We start from the raw sequence: 23,872 nt of genomic DNA, 5'->3' as shown, positions 1-23,872 counted from the left end.
TTTGTTTGTTTGTTTTTAAAAATCAATAAAATGTTATTAAAAAATAATTTTTGAATGAACCATTTGTGGGACTGGTGTGGAACCATTTTTATAGGAGCTTTAGAATTGGAGTTAAATGAGTAATGGCTAAATTCTTGGTTGATTTAGCTTTGATAGTCAAACTTTGATCTGTGAAGCCAGTCACTGCAGCATGTAAGTTCTGGTTTATTATTTAGTGTTATGTAATCTTAGCAGTTTGGGGCTTTGCCAACAGATTCATGATTCATTAAATGGTAATTAATTGAAAGGATTGGCATATTTGGGAATCAACTGTAAGCTTTTCCTTCAGGTGCTTATTATTCACTTTAATAATGAATTGGGGTAGGTTAGGCTGCTTGCTTTGGGAGGACAGTGGAGCAATGTAGAAAGATAACCATTTTTTTCCAAGTAGTTTTTTTTTCAAGCAGGAATTTGAAAATACCTTGGGGTTTTTCCATCCCAAATTATTTATCTGCTAAATGGGAAAGATATTGTATTATCGGTGCTGAAAACATAGCTGCCTCTGCAGCGCTCTACGGTGACAACCCGGCAGGTGCATTATTCATTTATCCAAGGCATCTATTGTCATTCTCCCAGGTTCTTTAAGGGGCGGGAGGTTGGGGGGGAGGTAAAAGCGACTATTTATTCAGATCCGCAGCGTTTTGAAAAGACGTCTCAGATACCGGGTCAAAAAAAAACAAACCAAGAAAAACCGGTCAATTCAACTCCACGATTGCATTTTTGACCCTCCAGCGTGAGATAGTGCCGCTTGTCCAGGTAGAAGATAGAGGGCACCGGTGTCCCAGACTCGGGGTTGTGGGCAGCCTTTTCTTAGGCGCTCGATTGGTGCTCTTTCCGAAACGTAGAGAAATGCCCTTCTGGCAAGCCCTTGGAATTCTGCGCTATGGTCCATTAAAAATTATGCTATTAGATTTAGATTCTCTTCTCCCATTTCCGTGTCCCCACTCCCTTATCTAAAGCAAGTTAAAGTTATAGCAAGTCTCAACCGCCTCAGTGGTCCCTTAATCCCTCTGACTCATTCAACTGCAGCCTTGCAGGTATCGAAGTCGCACTTTATCCGAATTGAAAAAAAAAAAAAAAAAAACCTACGACGCCTGAGAATAGCATCCTAAGATTGCTTCCTGGGCATGTGCTGTGACGCTGCCATAAAATCCTCGATTCCTTCGCCAATTTCTGGCGTCAGGTCATCTTCCGCTTTGCGGTAGGAAAAGCCAAAAGCGGAAGTCCGGATTGTCCTCCTTCCCGATCTCACCTCCTTCCTTCACTTCCGCTGGCCATTTTATTTATTTATTTCTTCGTTTGATGTGCATCCGGGTCCCGCCGGCGTGCTTAGCGGCAGTTGCGGAGAGCGGGTAGGCGAGGCGCCGGGTGCAGCGAGCGCGTGGCTGGAGGGTGAGTAAATAGAACTGGCCGTCCAGGCGCGCGCACGCCCGAACGAGCGGCTTCGAGTTTGTGTCTTTGCCGAGCTAGAGGGAAGGTGACTTGCTTGTTGCATTTCGAAACCCTGGCAAGTGTTGGTAGTCGTGGAGTGTATTTTAGAGTGTCAGGCAGTAGCCAGTTTTACTGGATGATTGGGGACGGTGGGGATTATGCTGTGAAAAGCGAGTGCTGAATCAACCATTGGCTTTTCTCACCCAGGTGATGACAAAAAAGTGGGAAAGTAGCATTTATTCCTGTGTTGACGCAAAAGCATTTTCCAGCCAGCTTTGGACCTTTCCGGGAGAGGGGAGGGGGTCGGAACTTTCTGTTAACTGCTCTTTTGTTCGGCTTGCTATTAAATATGCAAACCTAGTGCTTTGCTATCTTTGTTCACTTGATGCGCAGTTCATACATCTCCCATCTTATGGGTTTAGTGTAATCCGGGCCCTAAGCAACTAGCCCGCATGATGTGAGGAATCACATGATCAGTCTGCACTCCTGTTTTAAGTGAATCGCTGAGAAGAAGAAAAGAGCATTCGTTAAAAGACAAAAGATGTGTGTGCCCTGACAGCTGAAAATTAAAATTACTGTTGTAAGGTAGATGTAAATTAGGGTTTCAAACCGACATTTCTCACATTATAAATTTAGTATTTATACAACTTATACAAGAGTTTCCTCTCCAAGAATGGCACCCTTATTTTTAAATTAGACTTGCTTTGGAATAAGCACACTTTAAATGGTTTTACTGGATTTAAATTTCTGACTGTGAGCAAAACTGCTTTTTATTTTTCATTTCTCCATAAAGCAGGACTGCTTGCCTGTTATAAATGGACATAAAATTATTCCATTTTACATGACGTTTTACATTTAACATGCCTCAACTATTATCAATTAAAGGAGAAATTTTGTATTACAGACCTTATAGTCACAGAATGCTGCTTCTGTTGGTTGGACATGGGCACCTTGTTAATCTCATGCAGAGGGTTTATCACATGACTTTAACAAAGCAAAATAGCATTGGGGACTGAATGAAATGGAGACTTTGATATGAAGAGAGATATGTTTTGTCTTGTTATATATAGCCTGTTCAGAAAAGTTAAGACCAATTGTTTGGGTTGGGATGATACTTTAAATCAAGCCTAAAGGAAAATTAAATTAATCTAAAGTAAAATAGTTGAGTTGCGCAAATATATTACTAAAAAGGTATTTAACATAAATTTTATAAAATATAAGAAAATAAGCCTTGAAAGCATCCAAAGGACTATTTAATTTTCAGGAGCATGAACAAATTACCTCTCTTCAAATTGTTAGAGCATGCACATCTTTTGCAAGGTTTTTTGAAGGTGGCTTCTTCAAAACTACTGTGGGCCACCTCTTCATCCATGGTTGGTTTTAGAACATCCTTTTCTCCCAGATGAGATCTTCTCCACCCTCTTATAGAGCCTGAAGACTTGGCTTGGCCAGTTAGTCTGGGGACCCAGTGGGGGAGTACTACACTAGATTTGATAACAAACCTCACTCATTTCTTGCTTCTCCACCCATCCATTTTTTATTTTCATATACTATATTCATATTATTTTCATTTTCATTGTTTATTGTTTTATTGCTTTGCTACTGTTATATTTACACTTCTTTTCATTTCTTTATCTTATTGCTATATGCTGCCTAGAAGAGCCCCATGGAAAAATAAGTGACAAATAATACATAAATAAATATCTGCCACTTTACTGTTTGTCTCTATGGGTTGGAATTACTGTTTGGAGCTCTTTCAGTATATTTTAGCTCGAATAATCTGGAATTATTTGATTTTTGTCATCTTGCTTACCTCTAATTTTATATGTTTCTATAAACCAAACAACAACTGTAACAATATTTTTTGATCATTCTTTATTGTTTTATATTGTGAACACTGTCCATTTAATCATATTTTCTGCTTTCTGATAGTAATGTTTGTCGTTCCCTTTGATTTTCATCCAATTGTACAGAAAGATACATTTTGCTCTATTCTCTGGAAGACTGATGTTCCATAGAATGGGCCTCAGAAAAGACTTCTTGGATGCAGCTAAATGACTCCTATTTAAGAAGCTCTTTTTAAATATATATTTTTCATCTTTTTATTTTGTTTTCATATTCTTTGTTTCTATGCAGTAATGTAAAATAAATTAATTTCTAATCTTAAGATAATTTTCATTTTTGATGGATAAAAGGTTTTCAATGGACAAAGCAAAATAATTTTGTAAAATTTTGAATCGGATTTTGTAGATATATTTCTTTTGAAGCGTATGTGAGTGATTATTTTCCTAGAATGATGTCTTATACTGTTAAAAAGATACTATGACATCTGAATGTGAGCAAAGGCTATATAATTATCTAAAATCTGCAAAGAACAACTTATTTGGATCAAGGTTATGCCAGTCTGTGACTGTTTCACAATTCCAATTTCTTTTAAAAGACAGTAAAAAATCAGTAATTAAATTCAGAGAGCAAACAAAACAATGTTAAAAAATAGAGTAATTAATTAAAGGTGTAGTTTTTATTTCACCTATATTTTACCTTAATATATAAGGATAATACAAATTACGTTAAAATATAATACAGTATAACTAAAAAACAACCTGGAACTAAAAAATAAATAAAACTATATGTAAAAAACAGTAAATTAAGTTACATATTTAGTAGCAGTTTTCTGAAATTTTTTATGGCTGTGTTGGTGGACCCTTTCGTTAACAAGGTGCATTTTTCATTCATTTCTGCAATCTGTAAATAAATTAAAAAAGGAATTATTATATTGGGCATGTCTTTTTGGCAGCTTACTGGGTAAATATATCTTAAACCAGACCACTTTGAACTGTGGAATTGTTGCACATTTTATATGCCTGGATTAAATATGTTTGATTTTTAAATAATGTTTTTCATTAAATTTATTGGTATTATATGTATTTGTGGTGATCCCAGTAAAAATGAAAGCATTATTCACTGCATGTTATTTACTTGCTTTGTTTTACTAAATAGCTTATCATATACTATCCCTTAACGACTTTTTGCTTGTTCTCAGTTGTACAGGTCGGAAAATCCAAAGCGTGGGTAGTCTCTGCTTCCTTGCTTGAAGACAGTCAATCAAAGCTTAGTCCTGCCTCCTTCCACTGTGCATGCCCAGTTTTTGACTCAGTCTTAATGCAAAGAGGACATGAGAAGAGAATGCTCAAGGAAAAGAATATTAATTATACTTTGGATTCTTTGATTTCGAAAAGAAAGGGAAGTAAAATCAATGAACTAAGTAAAGCGCAAAGGGGGCGGAAGCTCACGAAGGACAGAGTCCGGGATTTCGGGCAAGCCAGCAGAGCGCTAAACAGCTCAGAAAAAAAGCCTCAGTGGCCATAGATCAAGCAGGAAGTCCCGCAATCAGCCAGCCGAGAGGGAGGACCAGAATAGCAAGCAGTTGGCCATCCCGAAGCCACTGGGCGAAGGGGAAACAACACTGCCAATCTGCTGACAGGCTGTTTAGGAGAAACCGCGACAGCCCCGAAGAAGTGCAAGAGCTGAGAAGAAGGCAGAGAGGAATGGAAATTTCCGCGCTCCAACAGGCAGAACAATGGGAACAAAGCATGAGGAAAAGAGTGTGACAACTAGAGGGCGCCAATGAGCAGTTTTTTCAAGCAGTTCTTTGTATGGAAGAAAATGTGTGTGTAACAGAGAGGCAGGGAAGCCCCAGGAATGCGATGAAGACCACGAGCCTTCCCCCAAGAGAAAAGCAGAGGCCAGCTTTACCCCTACAGCAGCAGGGCTCAGAAAACAGTCCCTTAGAGGGGAAATGAGGGCCATTATGTTGGAAATGCTGTCAGAGATTAGGGTTGGACAATGTAATAGACCTAACCTGGTACATAATTAGAAAAGGCAGGAGGCACAACATCCCTCACTGGCAGGAGAAGCAAGGGAGGAGTTGGGCTTCTGGAGATCCAGTTCAAGTAGGTCATACACCCAAAGTGAGGCTTCAGTTTCAGGAGAGGATGATCGGAAAGAGTCAGCCTTTTTAGATGAAGAGGTAAATGAAGCAAACCCTGTCTTTTCCATCAGCATGCTGCTAGGGAAGGCCAAGGTAGCAAAAGGCCTGGGAAATGTTACAGCGACAGAGGAGTCTGATCTAGAACTATCAGATCCAAGACAAGTTCTTTGCAAGAACCAAGGTAGAAGGAATGGTACCTTCACCTGAATTATTCAGGGAAGTAATGGAAGGACAGTTGGACCGACCAGTTATTTTCCCCACACGTGGAACTGATGGATTTAATTCCAGTTCCCACAATAGACAGTCCAGTGGCAGGTTCCACGTCTGTACCATTTTGGCCAATGAGATGGAAGATGGTCTTAAAGGGGAAGACAAGAAGGCGGAACAGACCCTCCGAAAGGTTCACTAGGCAGCTGCATGGTCAGTAAAGGCAACCTCTACAGCCTCATTCTTTAGCAGGGGAGTCTGATATAGTTTGCGCAAATGCAGGAAAAGGCACTACTTGATTATCTTCAATTGCAACAAGACTTAAATAATAGCTGCAGTGGAGCTGATAACTGACGCCACTCTCAGTGGGATCAAGTATGCCACAGAGGCTATAGCAGCTTCCGTGGTGGTAAGGCGTCTGGTTTGGCTCCGCCACTGGCAGGCGGATTTGAAGTATAAATGGAAACTAGCTTCTGCCTCAGTAAAAAGGGACAAACTATTTGGGGAAGCCATCAAACCACTACTGATTGAGATTAAGGACAAGAGAAAGATTTTGCCTAGGAGGTTTGGTCAAGGAGATAGGCGGTCATCACGGTACATGTGGTGGCAGTCCTTTCCAGCCACTGGGAGCGCACCCATCGGCAGAATACTGGTCCTATGCGCCGACCAATGGGAGACAATAACATCGGACAAGTGGGTCCCGGGCACAATAAAAAGGGGCATAGTTCTGGAATTCCTCTCCACGCCTCCAAACTTATTTGGAAGGTGCCCAATGCCAAGAGACAGAGCCAAAAAGGTCATTATGGAGACAGTCATTATGCCTGGACATTCAGGCAGTACAAGTAGTACCAAAGAATGAATAGGGACAAGGGTTCTACTCAATCCTGTTTGTTGTGCAAAAGGTGTGTGTGTGTGTGTGTGTATGGGGATCAATTCTAGATCTCAAGTTACTGAACGAACATAGTTTACAAAAGATTCAAATTGCAATCCCTACAGTCAATCCTAGGGAGCATCCGAGAGGGAGATGTCCTAACATCAGTAGACCTCATGGACGCATACTTACACATCCCAATTACCAAGAGGTTCCGCTCTTGTGTTACACAGGAAGACACTACTAATACAGAACTCTACCATTTGGCCTGTCATCAGCACCCAGGATGTTCACCGAGTACTAGCGGCAGTAGCAGCGCATCTCTGAACAAGTCCCAAACGCGTCCAATGCTACCTGCATGACATATTAATACAGTCAGCCTCAACTCTAAGGGCGAAGGAAGACTTAGAAACCACAGAACAGACACTGCAGGAACACAGGTTCTCTGTGAACTTCAAAAAGAGTAATCTAGAACCGACAAGGCGACTGCAACACTTCGGGGCAGTCATAAACACACACTACTGCGAGGTTTATCTGTCACAGGAACAACAAGACAGCATAAGGACAATGATCCGGTGGTGGCCCTGGACTTGTAGCTACTATGGAAAATGATATTGTGCATCCCAATAGTACCTTGGGCCAGGCTGCAAGCAAGAACTTTGCAGTGGTTTCTTTTGCCTTACCAGAGAGCAGGCAAAGGCAATAAGAGGACTAAGACACGAGTCCCACCCAAGTGAAGCATTCCCTCCAGTTGTGGAGGTCAGAGGCCATAACCAAGGGATATTGGTTCAAGGAACCCAACCGACTAACCATTACAACAGTTGCCAGCCTAGTAGGTTGGGGGGCCCACTGCCAGACCCAGATTACACAGGGTCAGTGGTCCAAGACAGATCTCAAAAACAACACCAACTGGCTAGAACTCAGGGTGATGCACCTGGTTCTAAGGACTTTCAAGAGAAGTAGTAGGTCAGCAAGTGTTGATCCTGATGGGCAATGTGACCACCAAGGTACATATCAACAGGCAGGTAGGGACTCACTCCCTGACACTCATGCAGAGTGATTAGGCAGAGGCAGAGTGATTAGGCCACTGGGCAGAGAGACATATCTTATCAATTAGAGCAGAACATAGCTTGGGGTCAGAGAACATTCAGGCAGACTGGCTCAGCAGAACAACAGTTTAGCACTTAGAGTGGTGTCTGCACCCGGACCTGTTCAGGGAACTGTCATACAGGTTCGGGAATGCGGTCCTGGACCTGTTTGCACCCCCAGCAAATGCACAACTACTGATTTTTTTCTCAAGATTCCCAAAACTGGGGACGGAGAGGGCCAATGCTCTCCGAGGGGTGCGGCCCAGGGGTCTACTTTACGCATTTTCCCCACTCCCGTTAATACCGAGTGTAATCAAGAGAGTGATAGAGGAAAGGGTGGGCGTCTTGTAGCACCGCACTGGTCCAGGTGGTTGTGGTATGCGGATCTGGTAGATCTGTCAGTAGCCAACCATGGAGAATCCCTCCAGACAGAGTAGAGTTGAACCAGGGGGCAGTACAACACCCAGAGTCACAATGGCTTCATTTGACTGACTGATGCTTGAGAGGGCCACACTAAGTCAATTAGAATGTTCAGCTAACATAATGCAAACACTCCAGGCCTCCAGGAGGCCATCGACTAATAGGATTTATGATGCTACCTGGAAAGCATTTGGAAGCTAGTGCTCCAAGAAACATCAACTCAACCACAGTGTTAGTGACACAGGTGCTGAACTTCCTCCAGGAGGGTCTGGAAAAGGGCCTGCCTCCCAACACCTTACGTAGGCAGGTAGCAGCGATAACATCAGTATTGGATTATGGGATCTCATCAGAGGAGCTACCAACCTAAGACCACCAGTGATACACAGCCCACTTGAGACCTGACTAAAGTGCTGAGGGTACTCATGAGAGAGCCATTTGAATCACTGAGGTCAGTTGGGTTGCTCTCATTCACCCTTCAGGTGGCCTTCCTAGTGGCCATTATATCAGGGATATTGGAATTAGCAGCCTTATCCGTGAGGGAGGATCTTTGTATATTCCATTCAAACAGGGTAGTATTAAGGTTGGATCCGACCTTTATTCCGAAGATCAATTCTACATTCCATAGAGCTCAGGAAATAGTATTACCAGACTTACGTCTGGAACTGGTCCATAGTTTAGAAAAAAAGTGGCATTCCTTAGATGTAAGGAGAGCAGTACGCATTTATATTAAGAGAACAAGGACCATTAGAAAGATGGAAGCATTGTTTATATCAATCAGACCTGGTTCTTTAGGCCAAAAGGTTTCACCATCAACCATAGGCAGGTGGATCAGAGCATGTATTTAAAAAGCTTACGAAAGCCAGTCATTACAGCTGCCGGGTAGAATAACAGCATGCTCGACCAGGAGTGCAGCCCGAACGGCGGCTTGGAATACACAAGAGATCTGTAGGGCAGCAACGTGGGCATCACCATCTCCATTCATCAGGAACTATAAGTTGGATACCTTTGCATTAGTGGAAGCAGCCTTTGGAAGGAGAGTACTACAAAGAGTTCACACGGAGGTGGGAGCTCAAGGCCCACCCTTAGGACAACTAGCTTGGGTATGTCCCACGCTTTGGATTCTCCTCCTGTACATCCAGAAGATGTGTTTTAGGTAAGAACCAATACTCTTTTCATGATATAATCTCTAGGTTCCTTAGAATATAATGCATATAATTCCACAATCATTCTTCTGTAACATATCAGAATTATCTAGTCCATCTGTTATCTTTTTAAAGAATGCAGGTTTCTCTTTGGCAAGATACTAGGGCAGGTAACTCATTAAGAACAAAGCATCCAACACCAAGTCTGTGGGGAAATAATCTATCAGCCAACATGAAATGAATAACATATTACTAAAATCCATAAATAAAATCTTAATTTCTTCTGTTCAATCATGTCCAATTCTTGGAGATTGCCTGGACAAGATTCTGCAGTTTTGGCAAGATTATTTAGAAATGGTTTGCCCTTGCTTCCTTTCTAGGCTTCAGATAAAGTGGCCCATGGTCACTCAACTTTATACCCAAGACAGAACTAGAACTCACGAGTTTTCCAGTTTCTAGCCTGTTTCATTAACTTCTATACTAAGCTGTCTGTCTAAAATAAACTCTATAATGTTAATATTGTATGTAAAGGGAGTATAATAGTATAAGATAGGTTTGATCATGATTTAGAGACTGATGTACTGAAAATATCAATTGCAGTACAGGTCCCCACTTTATAATTTGTAATTGCATATTTTCATTATTAGTTTTATTATGAGATCTGTCTGTTTTGTTAATTCATCCTTTCAATTATTGCTGCTAATATTTGCTGATGTCAAAATTCTAAAATATATAATAGCTCTTCCTTTTCATAGATATATTTGCAGTTGTACTATTATTTTGGTGCTGAGGTAGAAGCTTCTGTTTGTAGACACAAAGCTGATTTTCAGTTGTTAAACAACTCACATTATTAGTTATCAGAACATATAGGTCTGATTTCTTTGCAATATTTCAATATGAAGAACATTTTCTAAGATAAGAATATTTCGTTTGAAAGATACTTTTACATTTTACTTCTTTTAGAACTATTCTGGTTTCTGCTGTTTCTTATTTTTACTAGGCTTAGTTTTTCCAGCGCAGTTTTTTTTTAAATTAATTCATGCAAGATATCTACTCATATTTTCTCTTTGCTGTATAATGGTAGAAACTCTCACCAAGTTCCTACTTCTGATACTTAAATAAACCTTTAAAATTATTTTAATTTTTCTAGCAATATACTCCTCAGTTATTTTCCTGTGTTATTATCAACTTTAATTTGTTTTTCCAGTTTGTACTCCTTGCTTGACTTATTTGAGCAACAGTTCCATAATTTGAGAAAAGCTTTCTTATCTTTTATGGCTTCCTTAATCTACTTATTAAACTGGCGTCTTCTTAGACTTCTTGGGACTTTTCCCAATCTCTGGTACACACTTTTGCTGAGCTTTTGTTCTTGAGATTTTAAATAGCTTCGATGAATATTGAAGAATTTTGATCTTTCTGCTTTTCTAGTTATATAGTTATATTTTGTTATTTTTGAAAGATTTGTTCTGAAGTCTGATGTCACTGTTCTCTGTATTTTGCTATCTTTGCTTGTGTCATGCTTCTTTATGTGTCTGCAAATTTTCAGCATTGAAAGAATCAACTGTACATAAATGTGAGGAATCCTTCTATTGTAAGGATAGATAGTCTGGTATTCTATGTGTATGTTAAACTATAGCCTTCTTGAAGTTGGAACCATTATATGCGCTGGCAGTGCCTTATGGAATTTTAGTTCAAGGATCTGCAAAGCATTAGTCTGTTTATATTACATCCCCACTCTTGAGAATCTTTCCCAGTTTAATTTCTTATCAAGAATTCTGACTTAGACAAGATTTAAAAACAGCGTATGATAACATTATATTTCTTTGGAAGCCATAATGCATACTGAATATTTCTTTGTCTCTATCGCATCAGATTTTATGTATGCAGAATTTATTGCTATAGCAGTAACAGTATCTAATTTTCAAATACCCTCTTTTCTAACAGGGTTAAAGTTATAAAAATGTGGCATTTGAAAAAAAAAAAAAAGACTTTTTTCCCCAGAAACTTCCACACATGACAACCTGAGTGATGCTGTCTCACAATGCTTAGAGGCTGTGGGAATCTGGATGAGAGACTGCAGACTGACTAAATGCTGGCAAAATTTCGACTAAGTGGCTTTGGGTGTATGGAGCCTCAGGATCCGAATGTTTGTCATCCTTAGTTCTGGATGGGATTGCCCTATCCTTTTCAGTCCCAGTTCACAACTTAGGGGTTCTCCTGGACTCATGTCTCCTGCTTGAAGAGCAAATTGCAGGCATAAGCAGGAGAGCTTTTGCACAGCTGCTAGTTTGTGTACCGGATCTTGACACCCTGCACTCAGTTATTCACACTCCGGTCATCTCTCGCCTGACTTACTGCAATGCTCTCTACATGGGGCTACACTTGAAGTCCATTCAGAAACTTCAACTGGTGCAAAGTGCAGTGAGAGAAGTCTTTGGGGCCCCTGGGATGACCCATATTCACATTTTTACTTAATGAACTTTGCTGGCTGCCAGTCTGCTTCTCAAAGCAGTTCAAGGTGTTGGCTATGACCTATAAAGCCCTTAATGGCAGAAGTCCAGGCTACCTGATGAACTGCATCATCCTGCTAGGACAAGCCTGCTGCACTCATGCCAGCAGAGAAAACCTATTTCAGATACCATTGGTCAAAGATAACCCTATTTTGTGGTTCCCACCAGCATTGGTTGTCATCACCATCATCATATTTTCCTACCCTTTTATGTAACAAGGAAAAAGCATATTTTTATAAGATGATAAATCGCTATATGGTCTGGTTTTAACTGTTCAAGTGTAGTGATTACAAAAATGTTAATCTGGTACTTAACTGTATCTTGTTACTTTTTTATAGTGAGGGTGATTATAATTTATTAGATTTATTGTACATTTCTCCTTAAGATTTTCTATCTTATCAATGATAATTTTATCTATTAATACTTAATTTAATAATATTTAATTTAATAATTAATAAATAGTTATGTAATTTAACAGTAATATGTCCTGTTAAATTATTCAAATCTTAAATATATTTTTCAAATATTGAAAATAGAGCAAAGGCTTATCTGCATAGTAGCTAGTGATGTGTTTTCTATGTAGATCTAAAAGTATATAAGTGTTCAGCCACTATTAAAATATATTCAAATGGGGCTTATATTACTGTGCAGTGATTTGAATTTGGAAGGGAAACAAGAGAGATTTGTTGGCAGTTTTTTAAAGAACTCAACTTGGCAGATCACATAATGGATTTAAGGAGATGCCAACAGAAGTGATGTTTTTGCCTCTGTGTTCTCTCAATATCTTTTTGTCTTCTTTCTTCTTCAGATCTGGATAATAAATTACAGATCTTAACATTTAGATGTAAAGTATTTTAGTATACATGACTTAATAATTTAAAATAGTTAAAAAAGTAGAATAAAAGTTTTATTGAGCCAAACTCCTATATGCTTTATGCTTTATGCAATTTATTATATTTGAAAAATTCTATATCTTTTTCCTCAGTCTGGTTCCTTAAATTGCAAAGAAAGTAACGCAGTGCCTCACAAACTTTTTGGTACTTATAAGAGGAAGTTTAATTTACTTTCAATTAGTTTAATTCTTATTTACTATCTTTTAACTCACGAAGCATTCTTCTAGGTAAAACCTAAATTTCAATAACATTCTTTCCAGTGCAACCTTCACTTCTGCCTCTGAGGGCGATCAATGCCTTCCAGAGCTCATGTAGGTGTTTAATGGGTAATTAAGAATCCTTTATTTTCATGGAATGGCATTTGCCAGCACAATAACACCATTGTTTTGCGCTGTGCATATGAATTTGAACAGAAGGGAACAACATAAAATGTTATGTTTGTGCTTTTTTCTATTCTATACGATTGGACATAAAGCGAATCCACATTTATTTTGTCTGGCTTGCTCTAGTTTGAATAATTTTCAAAATACATAATAAAATACATAATAAAAATGTTAAAGTTTAACAGTGTGAGAAAGGGAAGAAGCCAATAATGCCCCCAATACCTTTTTATTTATTTATTTTGTTACACTACTGTTAGTTTAGGGTTACCTTTTGAAGATGATTAAAACTATATTTAATATTAATTGCCTCCATAATCGACCTCTTTTTTAACTATATAGTTCTGAGTGATTGATACACCTCTGAGTTTCTATGAAAATGAGTTATAAATTGTAAACTCCTCTGAAAGTTGGTATGAAAAAATAGCATACAAGTGGAGCACTTAAAAGTATGAGTTGAGATGTTAATTGAAAATTCTATGAACATAGATTTTTCTAGGGCACTTATATGGATCCTTTTCTACAAATAATAATGGACGGGTCCTAATGCATTTAAAAGGAGAATATCTCCTTCATAATCTGATTTATGCTGACATCATGTCAGACCCATTGAGCTTTCTTGACAGCTGGAAAGTTGAACTTGGTGGCCAATGCTGTCTTCTGTGATTTTTTTCCAATTTCCTGCACCTGAATTAATAATAATATGGATAATAGGAAGTGACTTACAACTACCAATTGAACCCAAAATTTTGCTAAGCAAGATAATTGCGAAGTTAGATTTTCCTCATTTTATGACAGTTCTTGCTATAGTGGTTAAGTGAATCTCTGCAGTTAAGTTAGGAACAAGGTTATTAAGTGAATTTGGCTTTCCCATTGACTTTGCTTCTCAGAAGGTCACAAAAGGTGATCATGATCGTGGGACACTGCAATTGTCATAACTATATGCCGGTTGCCAATTGTCCAAATTTTGATCATGTGATCATGGGGATGCTACAGTGGTCATAAATCACTATTTTCATTGCTTTTGTAACTTTGATCACTAAACAAATGGTTGTGCATTAAGGACTACCTGTATAATTCTATAAACGATTATATTTTCTGTTTATGCAATTCATTTCTAAATAGTTCATAGAAACCTGAACTGTGATCTAGATTATGTCTCTCTAATATCAAGATTTCATTAAACTATTCTTCTATATTCCTGAAAAATTATCTGAGGTAATTCAACAAAGGATATAAATTACCTAGTATCATCTACTGGGATAATCAATTGTTATTTAGAATGACTACTTTAGATTTTCAGACAGAATGATATTCTATGGGGATAAATTGTTGACTAAAATGTTACTAATGTTTCCCCCAAAATAGCAGTTGCCATGGACTTTTGGCCAAGAGTGTAGGGTGTCAGTTTTGAGATCCTGTGTAAGAAGGATGCATGTTGCTAAGAGTTCCATGTGATAGTATTTATAGACCTGGTCTCACATGTCTTTCCATGAATAAACAGCTGTGAAGAGCTTCAGATAGCTTTCAGTAACAACAGATAAATCATGCAACAATACAAGAATGCTGCAGTGTTCATACTGTTAATTGTATGAATATAATTCAGATTTTTGCTATATTTTTAATTCTGGCCAACACTATACAAGCACATTTGCATGTAACCCAAAACCAAGATTTTGGAGAAACCTGGTTTACTATAAATGAGAAGACTCTGAACACAGCCTGTTTGTGTTGACTTGGTTATTCTTGCTTCTATGGTTGACTAAGAGAAAAAAAAATTCTCTATATGAACCCGGACTCCTGCATTGTTGTATTTTTGCTATTGATATACAAATTTTGTCTTGTTTGAGAATGGCAAGCACAAAACTTTGGTTTGGATAATACAATCAAGTTTCAGTACTGGCTAATTTAATTTATCATGCTAATAAGATTAAACAGATCCAGATGGGCAATCAACATGCCCGTTGCTTCTGGTAATCCAAGATAAACTTCTAATTTATTTCATGAAAATTTGGCCATTATGTTGAACACCATAATCAACTCTAATAATTCAAGACTTCATTTGGGGCATGAAATGTAGTTAACATAGTATGAAAATCATGCACATTTATTTATTTGTCAAACATGTACAAGATAGCAGGTAAAGTATGAAGATAAACATGAACAAAAAAAGTAACTACAGATAAATGGAGACAATAAAGACATACAGGCATGCTGGTGCGCTTATGCATGTCCCCTTTACAGACCTCTTAGGAATGAGATGAGGTCCACAGTAGACAGTTTGAGGTTGACGTTGAGGGGTTTGAGGCTGTAACAACTTCTGATTACCAGTAGCCATTCCGAGTATAATTTATATGACAGTACAGTGGAGTCTCAGGTCGTGATCATAACCCATTTCCAGACTCGGTCGCCATCCGATTTGGTCATGTCCAGAATTATGACCAACTGTGCAGTAAAAAAAAATGGCATCGAATGGGAAATCATTCCCACACCGATTTTGTTCACCACCCGATTTTTGAATTGTGACCCAATTCAAAGATTGGGTGGATTTTCTCCATTGAGTCAATGGGAGTCGATGCCAGACATGAAAATTCATTTGTCGTAATAATTGAGACATAAGCCCGTATACTATTATAGTAGTGGATAAGCCTGTTTCCTATATATTTTGCAGTGTCTGGAAGAAATTAATGATATTTTTGTTAATTTAAATTGTAGGTTTGTGCAGGAATTTAGTTAATGAATAGTTAGCTCATTGAATTCTCCTTGTTCTCCAGCATGCCTTTGGGATAATCCACACATATGGGTTGAATCTGCTTTTCTGCCCAGAGACTGAATCTTCAATCTTTGCCATGCCTCTTCCTGTCAGGGCAGGAAGCCCCCAAGTCCCAGTCATGACTCAGTCTTGGCCCCATAGAGACGTGGCAAAGGTTGGCTCTAACAATTTCAGCAGAAAGCAGCAGTTTAAAGTGTGGATTCTCCCAAAGGTTTGCAAAAAGCTCCTAAAGCATTCAAAACATTGTAAACAGGCAGCATTTGGAAATCCTGCCTGCTCCATTTTTCACAGCCCCCTGAACTACCAATTGGTCTAACAGCCCAGGCAGTCAAGGGGAAGCCCCTCCCTAACGACCCCTCAATCCTGGGGGAAGAGCACTGAATATGCGATCGCCCCCAGCATGTTGTTTCTATCCCAGGCTTAACAGGGTAGCTCCGGAGCAGCCTCTTTCGCTTTTGCGACCTCTACCTGATTTTCAGGGCCGGCGGTGGCCATTTTGGCCATGTGACGAGTTGTGCAGGCTATCCAGGAGACTGATAGGGCTGCCAATGTCACAGCCTAGGGAAGACTTCCAGGCCTTGAATTCCCTTTGGAGCAGCAGGAGTGGAGGATCGAGAGAACTCTCCTTCCAACAATTGGGGCAAAAGCAGCATCGCTGACCAAGGCAGCATGGAGTTCACAAGTGCTAAAAGATCCAAGCAGAGTCCCAGGAAGGCCAGATCTGCAAGCAAAGAGGCTGCTAACAAGATCAAAGCAAAGGCGCTTTACTCCAGAAAGACCACAAGCAATTGGAAAAGCAGTTCTCCAGAGCTCAGAAGCAAGCTGATAGGAGAAGTATTCCCCCTTCCCCCAGCCAAGGCCTGTTAGTCCCTCTCCTCAGCAGCCATTAGCACAGGGCTTGCCTGCAATTTCCAGGGCTTGGTCACCAGAGGGGGATGGGGATAGGGAAAAGGAATTTATCCCTCCTGCTGAGGAAATCCAAACAGAGATTTCCTTTTGATTGCATGCTTCCTCATCCTGCAGAATTGCAGGCTAGAGACAGGACTGGATTACCTGATGCCACCTTTACTCCACTGCAGCAGGGATGCACTTAGCAGAAAGAGTGGCTCCAGAATTATCAGAGGATCTTAAGGCCCTTATTACTCAGGCCATTTCTCATGGGGTTGCCTCCTCCCTGACGGGAAGGAGCCATTCTTCTTCCCCCAGATCGAATCCTCAGCCATTACAGTCAGTGCAATATCAGGCCTCCATGGGTTCCTCCAGGCACCAGAGAGAGGCCTCTCCAGCCCACTCCATCAGAAGCAGGGCATCTGGGATGGAGGAGGAAGTTCAATGAGAACAGGGGTTCTCAGAAGATTAGGACCTCCCACCTGATCCACCCCACTTCACAGGTCTATTTAGCCCAGGGCTGTTTAAATCCCTCCTCCACAAGGCTAGGACCACTGCCCAAATTGATCCTCCGCCCATTATACTACTTTAGCAGACACTCAGTGGCCTAACAGCAGAGTTTTTTCTGAACCTACAATTCTCCAACAGGAGATTCCTTGTCTCAAATTATTTTTGGATGTAGTCTAGAGGCAATTATTACTCTGGGGGGTAATAATATTTTTTTTTCAATATGGCTCCTCTTCTGTCTGAGACATTTCAACTTCCGCCTCTGGCATCCTTGGTTTCTCCCTCTGCAATATCAGGTGACATAGCAGAGGCCTTAAGACAGAGGACAAAAAGGTGGAACAAAATTTCTGCAAGACACACCAGGCCAACGCCTGGGCGGTTAAAGCAGCTGCGGCCGCCTCCTTCACTAGGACATCCCTCCTCTGGCTCTGCCAATTACAAGTTAGGATTCCCCTTGAGGAAATCAGAATGCATCAAGATGTCAATAAACTAGTGGTGGCCACCGAATTTGCAGCTGACTCCTGCCTGCATGCAGCCTGATTCTCCTCCAGGGCCCTGGCCTCCAACATCACTTCTTGTCGTCCGTTGTGGCTACAACAGTGGCAAGCAGATGCTAGAACCAAATGGAAAGTGGCCTCTGCTCCCTATATGGGTTCTTCCCTATTTGGAGAGGCCTTAAATCCCTTTGTAGTCAAGAATAAGGACAAGAGAAAGGTGTTCTCACTTACCAGGAGGGCTGACAGGAGGGCTTCTCCTTACACCCGTAGACAGCCATTTCATTCCTCAGACTCAGGCCAGGAATTTCCTCAATTCCAAAAATCTTACCAGCCCAGATCTGATAGACCCACAGATAGATCAGGATTTAGAGACAGAAATAAACAACAGTTTCAATCTAAACAGCCCTTTTGTGACACAGGAGGTCATCCCTACTGTTGATCCAAATGACTGCCAGACCTTCCTCCCATCGGCAGCCGACTGGCCCTATTTGCAGACCGATGGGAGACCATCACTTTTGATTCCTGGGTCCTGAAAACAGTGCGATTCGGTCTCACCCTGGATTTTCTGTCCACTCCTCTGAGGATCTTTACCCGTTGCCCAACCTCCAAAAACCATGTAAAGAAAAGTCTCATGGACATGGCGGTCCAGCATTTGCTGGCCATCCAGGCCATCGAGCTGCTACCGAAAGACCAGAGGGGGCAAGGGTTTTACTCCATTCTATTTGTATTTCCCAAGTCCTCGGAGGGGTAGAGAGCAATTCTGATCTCAAAAAGCTCAGTGCTTATTTAGAATACAAGAGATTCAAAATGCAGCCTTTACAGACAATCTTGGAAGGCATCGGGGGGATGATCTCATAACTTCCATCGATTTTAACGGAGTCTTACCTCCACATTTCCATCTATCCTTCCCAACGGAGGTTTAACAGATTTAACAGACAATCAGAGTTGGAAGGGACCTTATAGGTATCTAGTCTAACCCCCCACCCAAGCAGGAGACCCTACACCATTTCTGACAAATGGCAGTCCAATCTCTTCTTGGAAGTTTCAAATGATGGCGCTTCTCAGGTTCTATTATGCAGGGGGCCATTATCAATACAAGGCCCTCCCATTCGGACTGTCATCAGACCCCAGGACCTTCACAAAAGTGCTGGCAGCACTGGTTGCACACCTCAGAACAATCCCGGTGCGAATCCAGTGCAATCTGGATGACATCTTTATCCAGTCCAGTTCCAGCCAACAAGCCAAAACAGACCTGACTTACACAATCCAGGTTGTACAGGACCACGGATTTCAATCAATTTCCAAAAAAGCCAGCTAGCACCCTCTACCCGCCTCCTTCATCTGGGTGCAGTGATAGACATAAATCTATGCGAGGGTATATTTTTCCCAGGAATGTCAGGACACATCAGGTCCTTGATCACCTAGATCACAGCGGAGTGAGCGGCTCCCCTGGTGGTGCTTTCCCAGCTTCTGGGAAAGTTAATCTCGTGCATAGCTATAATTCCATGGGCCAAATTGCATGCCAGGCCTCTCCAATGGTTCCTCCTGCCATTTCAGAGAGCAGCTCCAAGGTCAGGGTCCAACTCCTCAGTTTCCTCAGGTGGTGGGTATCCCCAGCGATCACCAAGGGGTCCCTATTCAAAGAACCCAATTGTATCACAGTCACTTCAGATGCAAGTCTATTGGAATGGGGGCCCCATCTACAGTCCCAGCTCGTGCAGGGTCAATGATCCACAGTGAACCTTTCAACATAACATAAACTAGTTAGAACTGAGAGCCATTCACTTAGTTCTCAAACACTTCCAAAGCACAGTGACTGGCCAACACGTGCTGATCCTAATGGACAGTGTGGCAGCCAAAGCACACGTCAATTGCCAGGGAGGGACCACTCCAGATCCTTCATGTCCGAAACACAGCAACTGGGAATCTGAGCAGAGGCTCACCTACTGTCACTCAAGGCAGAGCACATATCGGGGATAGCAAATGTCCAGGCAGATTACCTAAGCAGGACCAGGGTGGACAACTCCAAGTGGCATCTCCATCCAGATCTGTTCCAGGACATATCTCAGAGATTCGGTAGGCCAGTCCTCGACTTCTTTGCCACTCCAATGAACACCCAACTTCCCTGATTCTACTCCAGATTCCTGCCGCCGGGCACAGAAGGGGTAAATGCCCTTCGCAGCCACTGGCCCAAGGGTCTCCTTTATGCCTTTCCTCCTCTGGCCCTCATACCGGGAGTGATAAGGAAAGTGCTTCTAGAACAGGCAGAAATCATCCTCGTTGCTCCCCACTGGCCCAGACAGTCGTGGCATGCGGATCTAGTGAGCTTGTCAGTGTCCTGCCCTTGGAGGATCCCTCAGGACAGGATGCCTCTCAGCCAGGGGATCTTGGAACACCCGGAACCTCAGTGGCTCCACTTGACTGCCTGGCCCTTGAGAGGCAGATCCTGAGGAGGGATAACTTTTCAAGAAAGGTCATCAAAACAGTACAAGCCTTCAGAAGGCCTTCCACGAACAGAATATACAATGCTACCTGAAAAGCATTCCATCAATGGTGCGCCAAAAAGGGCACGGACCCAACTGTGGCCTCATTGCCTCAGATCCTGGACTTTCGACAAACAGGACTCGACAAAGGGTTCTCTCCTAGTATGCTATACAGGCAGGTAGCAGCCACTGTGTTGCACTACGGGAAGAGGAATTCTTTAGCTCATCATCCAGTCATCTGCTCCTTCCTCCAAGAAGCTGTCAATCTTAGACCGCCAACAGTCCACAGATACCCTTCTTGGAACCTGTCTACAATGTTACAAGCCCTCACTCAGGAAGCATTTGAATCTCTTCAATCTGTAAGCCTACGCTTTCTAACACTCAAAGTCGCCTTCTTAGTGGCCATTACATCGGCCAGGCGCATATCAGAATTGGCAGCTCTTTCCACAAGGGAAGACCTCTGCACCTCCATGACAACAGGGTTATCCTGCACCTCGACCTCTCCTTCATCCCAAAAGTAAACTCTCATTTCCACAGGGCTCAGGAAGTTGTTCTTCCCGACTTTTGCCCTACCCCTTCACATGACAGAGGGCACAGATGGCACAAATTGGATGTTCGGAGCGCTCTTCGTAGGTATATCAAACATACATCAATGTTTCATAAAACTGAAGCCCTGTTCGTCTCATTTCAGCTGTCTTCAATGGGCACTAAAGTCTCTTCTTCAACTATAGGCCACTGGATCAGGGCTTGTATAGCCAAGATCAACGAGACCCAGGCCCTTCCAACACCTAGACGGGTAACAGCTCACTAGACCAGAAGTGCAGCTACCACAGCTGCCTGGGCGATGCAAGCCTCCCTTGAGGACAAATGCAGGGCGGCTACATGGTCCTCCCCGTCTCTATTCGTTAAGCACTACAGACTGGACACATACACCTCAGTAGAGGTGGCCTTCGGCAGAAGAATGCTACAGGAATGCATACAGATGGGAGTACACAGGACCAGACTCCTTCCCACGCATAGGGACTGCTAGCTTTGGTATGTCCCATATGTGTGGATTATCCAAAGGCATGCTGGAGAATAGCGTTGGCTTACCTGAACGCAGTTTCTCAGCATGCCTTAGAATAATCCACTCCCACCCTGGCAACCGTCTGGTCCAGTGTCCAGGTGGGAGGCAGAGCCAACACTACAAGAAGATCATCAAATGACTGTGCCTTTGTCATGACAGGAGCTAGGGGGCTACCTGCCCCGACAGGAAGAGGCTTGGCAAAGATTGATGACTCAGTCTCTGGGCAGAAAGGCAGATTCAACCCATATGTGTGGATTATCCCAAGGCATGCTGAGAAACTGTGTTCAGGTAAGCCGACAACTATTTTGTTCCTACAACTATGAAAAGTCAGACTGTGAGTATTTAATCTGTGGCTGAGAGCAGATTTCAATCTGGATTTCCCTAGATTTTAGTTTAACGACTACACCACACTATCCAACCAAAAATGGAACATGTGGAGGTGTTCAAATCTAGAAAATTATACTTCTGATTCTTCTCCCTCACCATACATGATATTCTTCCGATTAAAATCGGAATTCCGATTTTTCATCGCGCCCCCCTCCCCCGCTTCTTCTCCTCCTTCCTCTCCCCTCGGAGGTCCCCTGAGTCAGGAGCAGGGAAGCAGCTGCCCAGCTCCGGAGCTGATCCACACCACTGGCTGGAAAGGAAGGGTGTTGGTGTGTGTGTGTGCGATTTCTTGGCGTGCGGCGCTGGGTCTCTTTTGGCCGGCCTCGAAAGAGCGCCTTGGCGGCGGGCGGTGGAGATGCGGGAGCGAATGCGAGAAGAAAGCGAACTCTCGTTGCAAAGTGGGTTTGAAACTTGCACTCCAGAGGCTTGGAATTAGTCCGGGTTTGGGGAGGGGGAGAACGGAGAAAGCGAGGCTGGGCTGCTCCAGGAGGAGAAGGTGGAAGGTGTACTGGGGTCTGAGCCGCTCGCAGCGGAAACCACCCTTAGCCCGGCGCAGGGAGAACGAGCGAGGTTAGTGCCTGCCAGCCCGTCCTTCCCGCCTCCGCGGCTTGGTTTTCCCTACGGCGGGTCCTCCTTTCGTGCGGAGGGCTGTGGGGAAGGCGCTTGCCCGAGAGGATCTCTCCTCTCTCTCCCTGCAAGGTCAACGTCTGCGCTGCGGAGGAGGGCAGGAGGTTCCTTCTGCTTGCTGAGAGGTGAGGAAGCCGCGGGCTCGCCCGGCGAGAATTGGGAACGAGGGGCAGGAGGAGGCACGCGCACCCGCAGCTCACTTTCCCAGCTTTGCCCAGCCTCGCGGCGGTGCGGCGGCGGGCGGGCGGGACGAGCGGCGGGCGGGGCGGGTGGGACGAGTGGTGGGCGGGCGGGCGGGCGAGCAGCGGGCGGGATGAGCGGCGGGCGGGTGGGCGGGACGAGCGCGGGCGGGCCGCGATTTCTTGGCGCGCGTGGGGGTCTCTTTTGGCCGGCCCCGATTTTTTTTCAGAGGGGAATATCATGCCTGCCTCACAGTGTTAGTAGTTCAGTGGCTTGGAAACAGGCTTTTTTGTTGCCGTTCTTATTCTAGAACAGAGCTCCCCAACCCCTGGAGCTACTGGGCCTTGAGTCTATCAGAACTGGGCTGCGGAAGTGGCAGGCAAGCATGTGCACACGCACATCCTCATTTTTTTGAGCAGCGGGCAAGCGTATCTGTGCCCGCTCCATTTGCATGAGTGGCAGGTGCATGTGTCCGCTGCTTGTGCAAGTGGAGCTGCACATGCAAACTTGCCATCAATCATGCAGAACCATCACCCCCTGGGCTGCAATGCTGGAAAGATTGGGGAACTCTGTTCTAGAATACTCTACCTTCTGAAATCCAGACATTTTGTCAGACTTTTAAGGGTTTGGGAACAATGCCTTGTTCCTTTGCTTATCTTTGTTCTTCCAAATGGATTTTGCCAATTATATCTATTATACTGCATTTGGGGGAGCCACCCAAATGATCACCCTGTTATCTTGTTCTATATTTCTTTGTTATACAGGTAATCCTCGACTTATAACCTTTCAAATAGTTCAGTATCTATTCAAAGCTACAACAGTGCAGGATGAGATTTAACCATCTGTGAAAAGTTGCAGCCCTGGCAGTGCCTCTGCAGTCATATGATCACAATTCCATTGCTGGGTGATCCACTTGTCCTTACAACTGACTACCAGGATGCTCAACAACTCCCACCTGCCTATGTTTCTCCTTATGCAGCCTACTGGATCACTTGGGTCAACTTCCTCCATGGCTAGGTCCACAAAGGCCTTGGGCCCTCTTCCTGCCCTAATGGATCTCACATATTTCAACCTCCTGCTTTGCTCCACTTATGTCTTCCAAAAATCATATATAGTGGCTTGATTTGTTCCCTCATTTTCAAGCAAGTCACAGAATCCTAAGATGGAAAAGGACCATGGTTGTTCTATAGTTTACTTTTTTTTTTTTAGTATCTTTGAATTAGTCTTGACTCCTAGCAACTGTTTAGACAAGTCCCTGTAATTTTTTTGGCAATGTTTTTCAGAAGTAGTTTTCCCTTATAGCCATGATACCGAACCTGTGGCATGCGTGTCACAGGTGGCACGCAGAGCCCTTTGTGCGGGCACACGAGCCCCAGGTAAACTTACCTCACTGCTCATGCACGCACTCCCAGCTGATTTTCAGGCCATTTTCAGCTTGCCAGAGGCTTGAGGGATGCCTCTTCAGGCTTTGCAGACTGAAAAATAGGCCAGT

General features: G+C 42.8%; 1 protein-coding gene across 12 annotated transcripts in view; it reads left to right on the top strand.

Annotated features, from left to right (window-relative positions):
• The first annotated feature begins 1,321 nt into the window (after positions 1-1,321).
• The window catches only part of SLC20A2 (solute carrier family 20 member 2), a 94,874-nt gene continuing 72,323 nt past the window's right edge, over positions 1,322-23,872 (top strand). For 6 of the 12 annotated variants that reach the window (XR_015745704.1, XM_087945808.1, XM_087945806.1 and 3 more), the window contains exons 1-2: positions 1,322-1,431; positions 4,514-9,200. The gene's annotated coding sequence lies outside the window, so the exon portion shown is untranslated. Of the gene's footprint in view, positions 1,678-4,513; positions 9,201-23,872 lie in introns of all 12 variants that reach the window. The other 6 variants (XM_087945798.1, XM_087945796.1, XM_087945797.1 and 3 more) reach the window with 6 other exon arrangements.

The sequence above is a fragment of the Notechis scutatus genome, chromosome Z (assembly GCF_049901735.1).
Source record: "Notechis scutatus isolate UNSWTSFEM ecotype Mainland chromosome Z, rNotScu1.2, whole genome shotgun sequence".
Classification (NCBI taxonomy): Eukaryota; Metazoa; Chordata; class Lepidosauria; order Squamata; family Elapidae; genus Notechis; species Notechis scutatus.
Note: the sequence above shows the minus strand (reverse complement) of the source record. Positions and strands in the feature narration are given on the sequence as shown.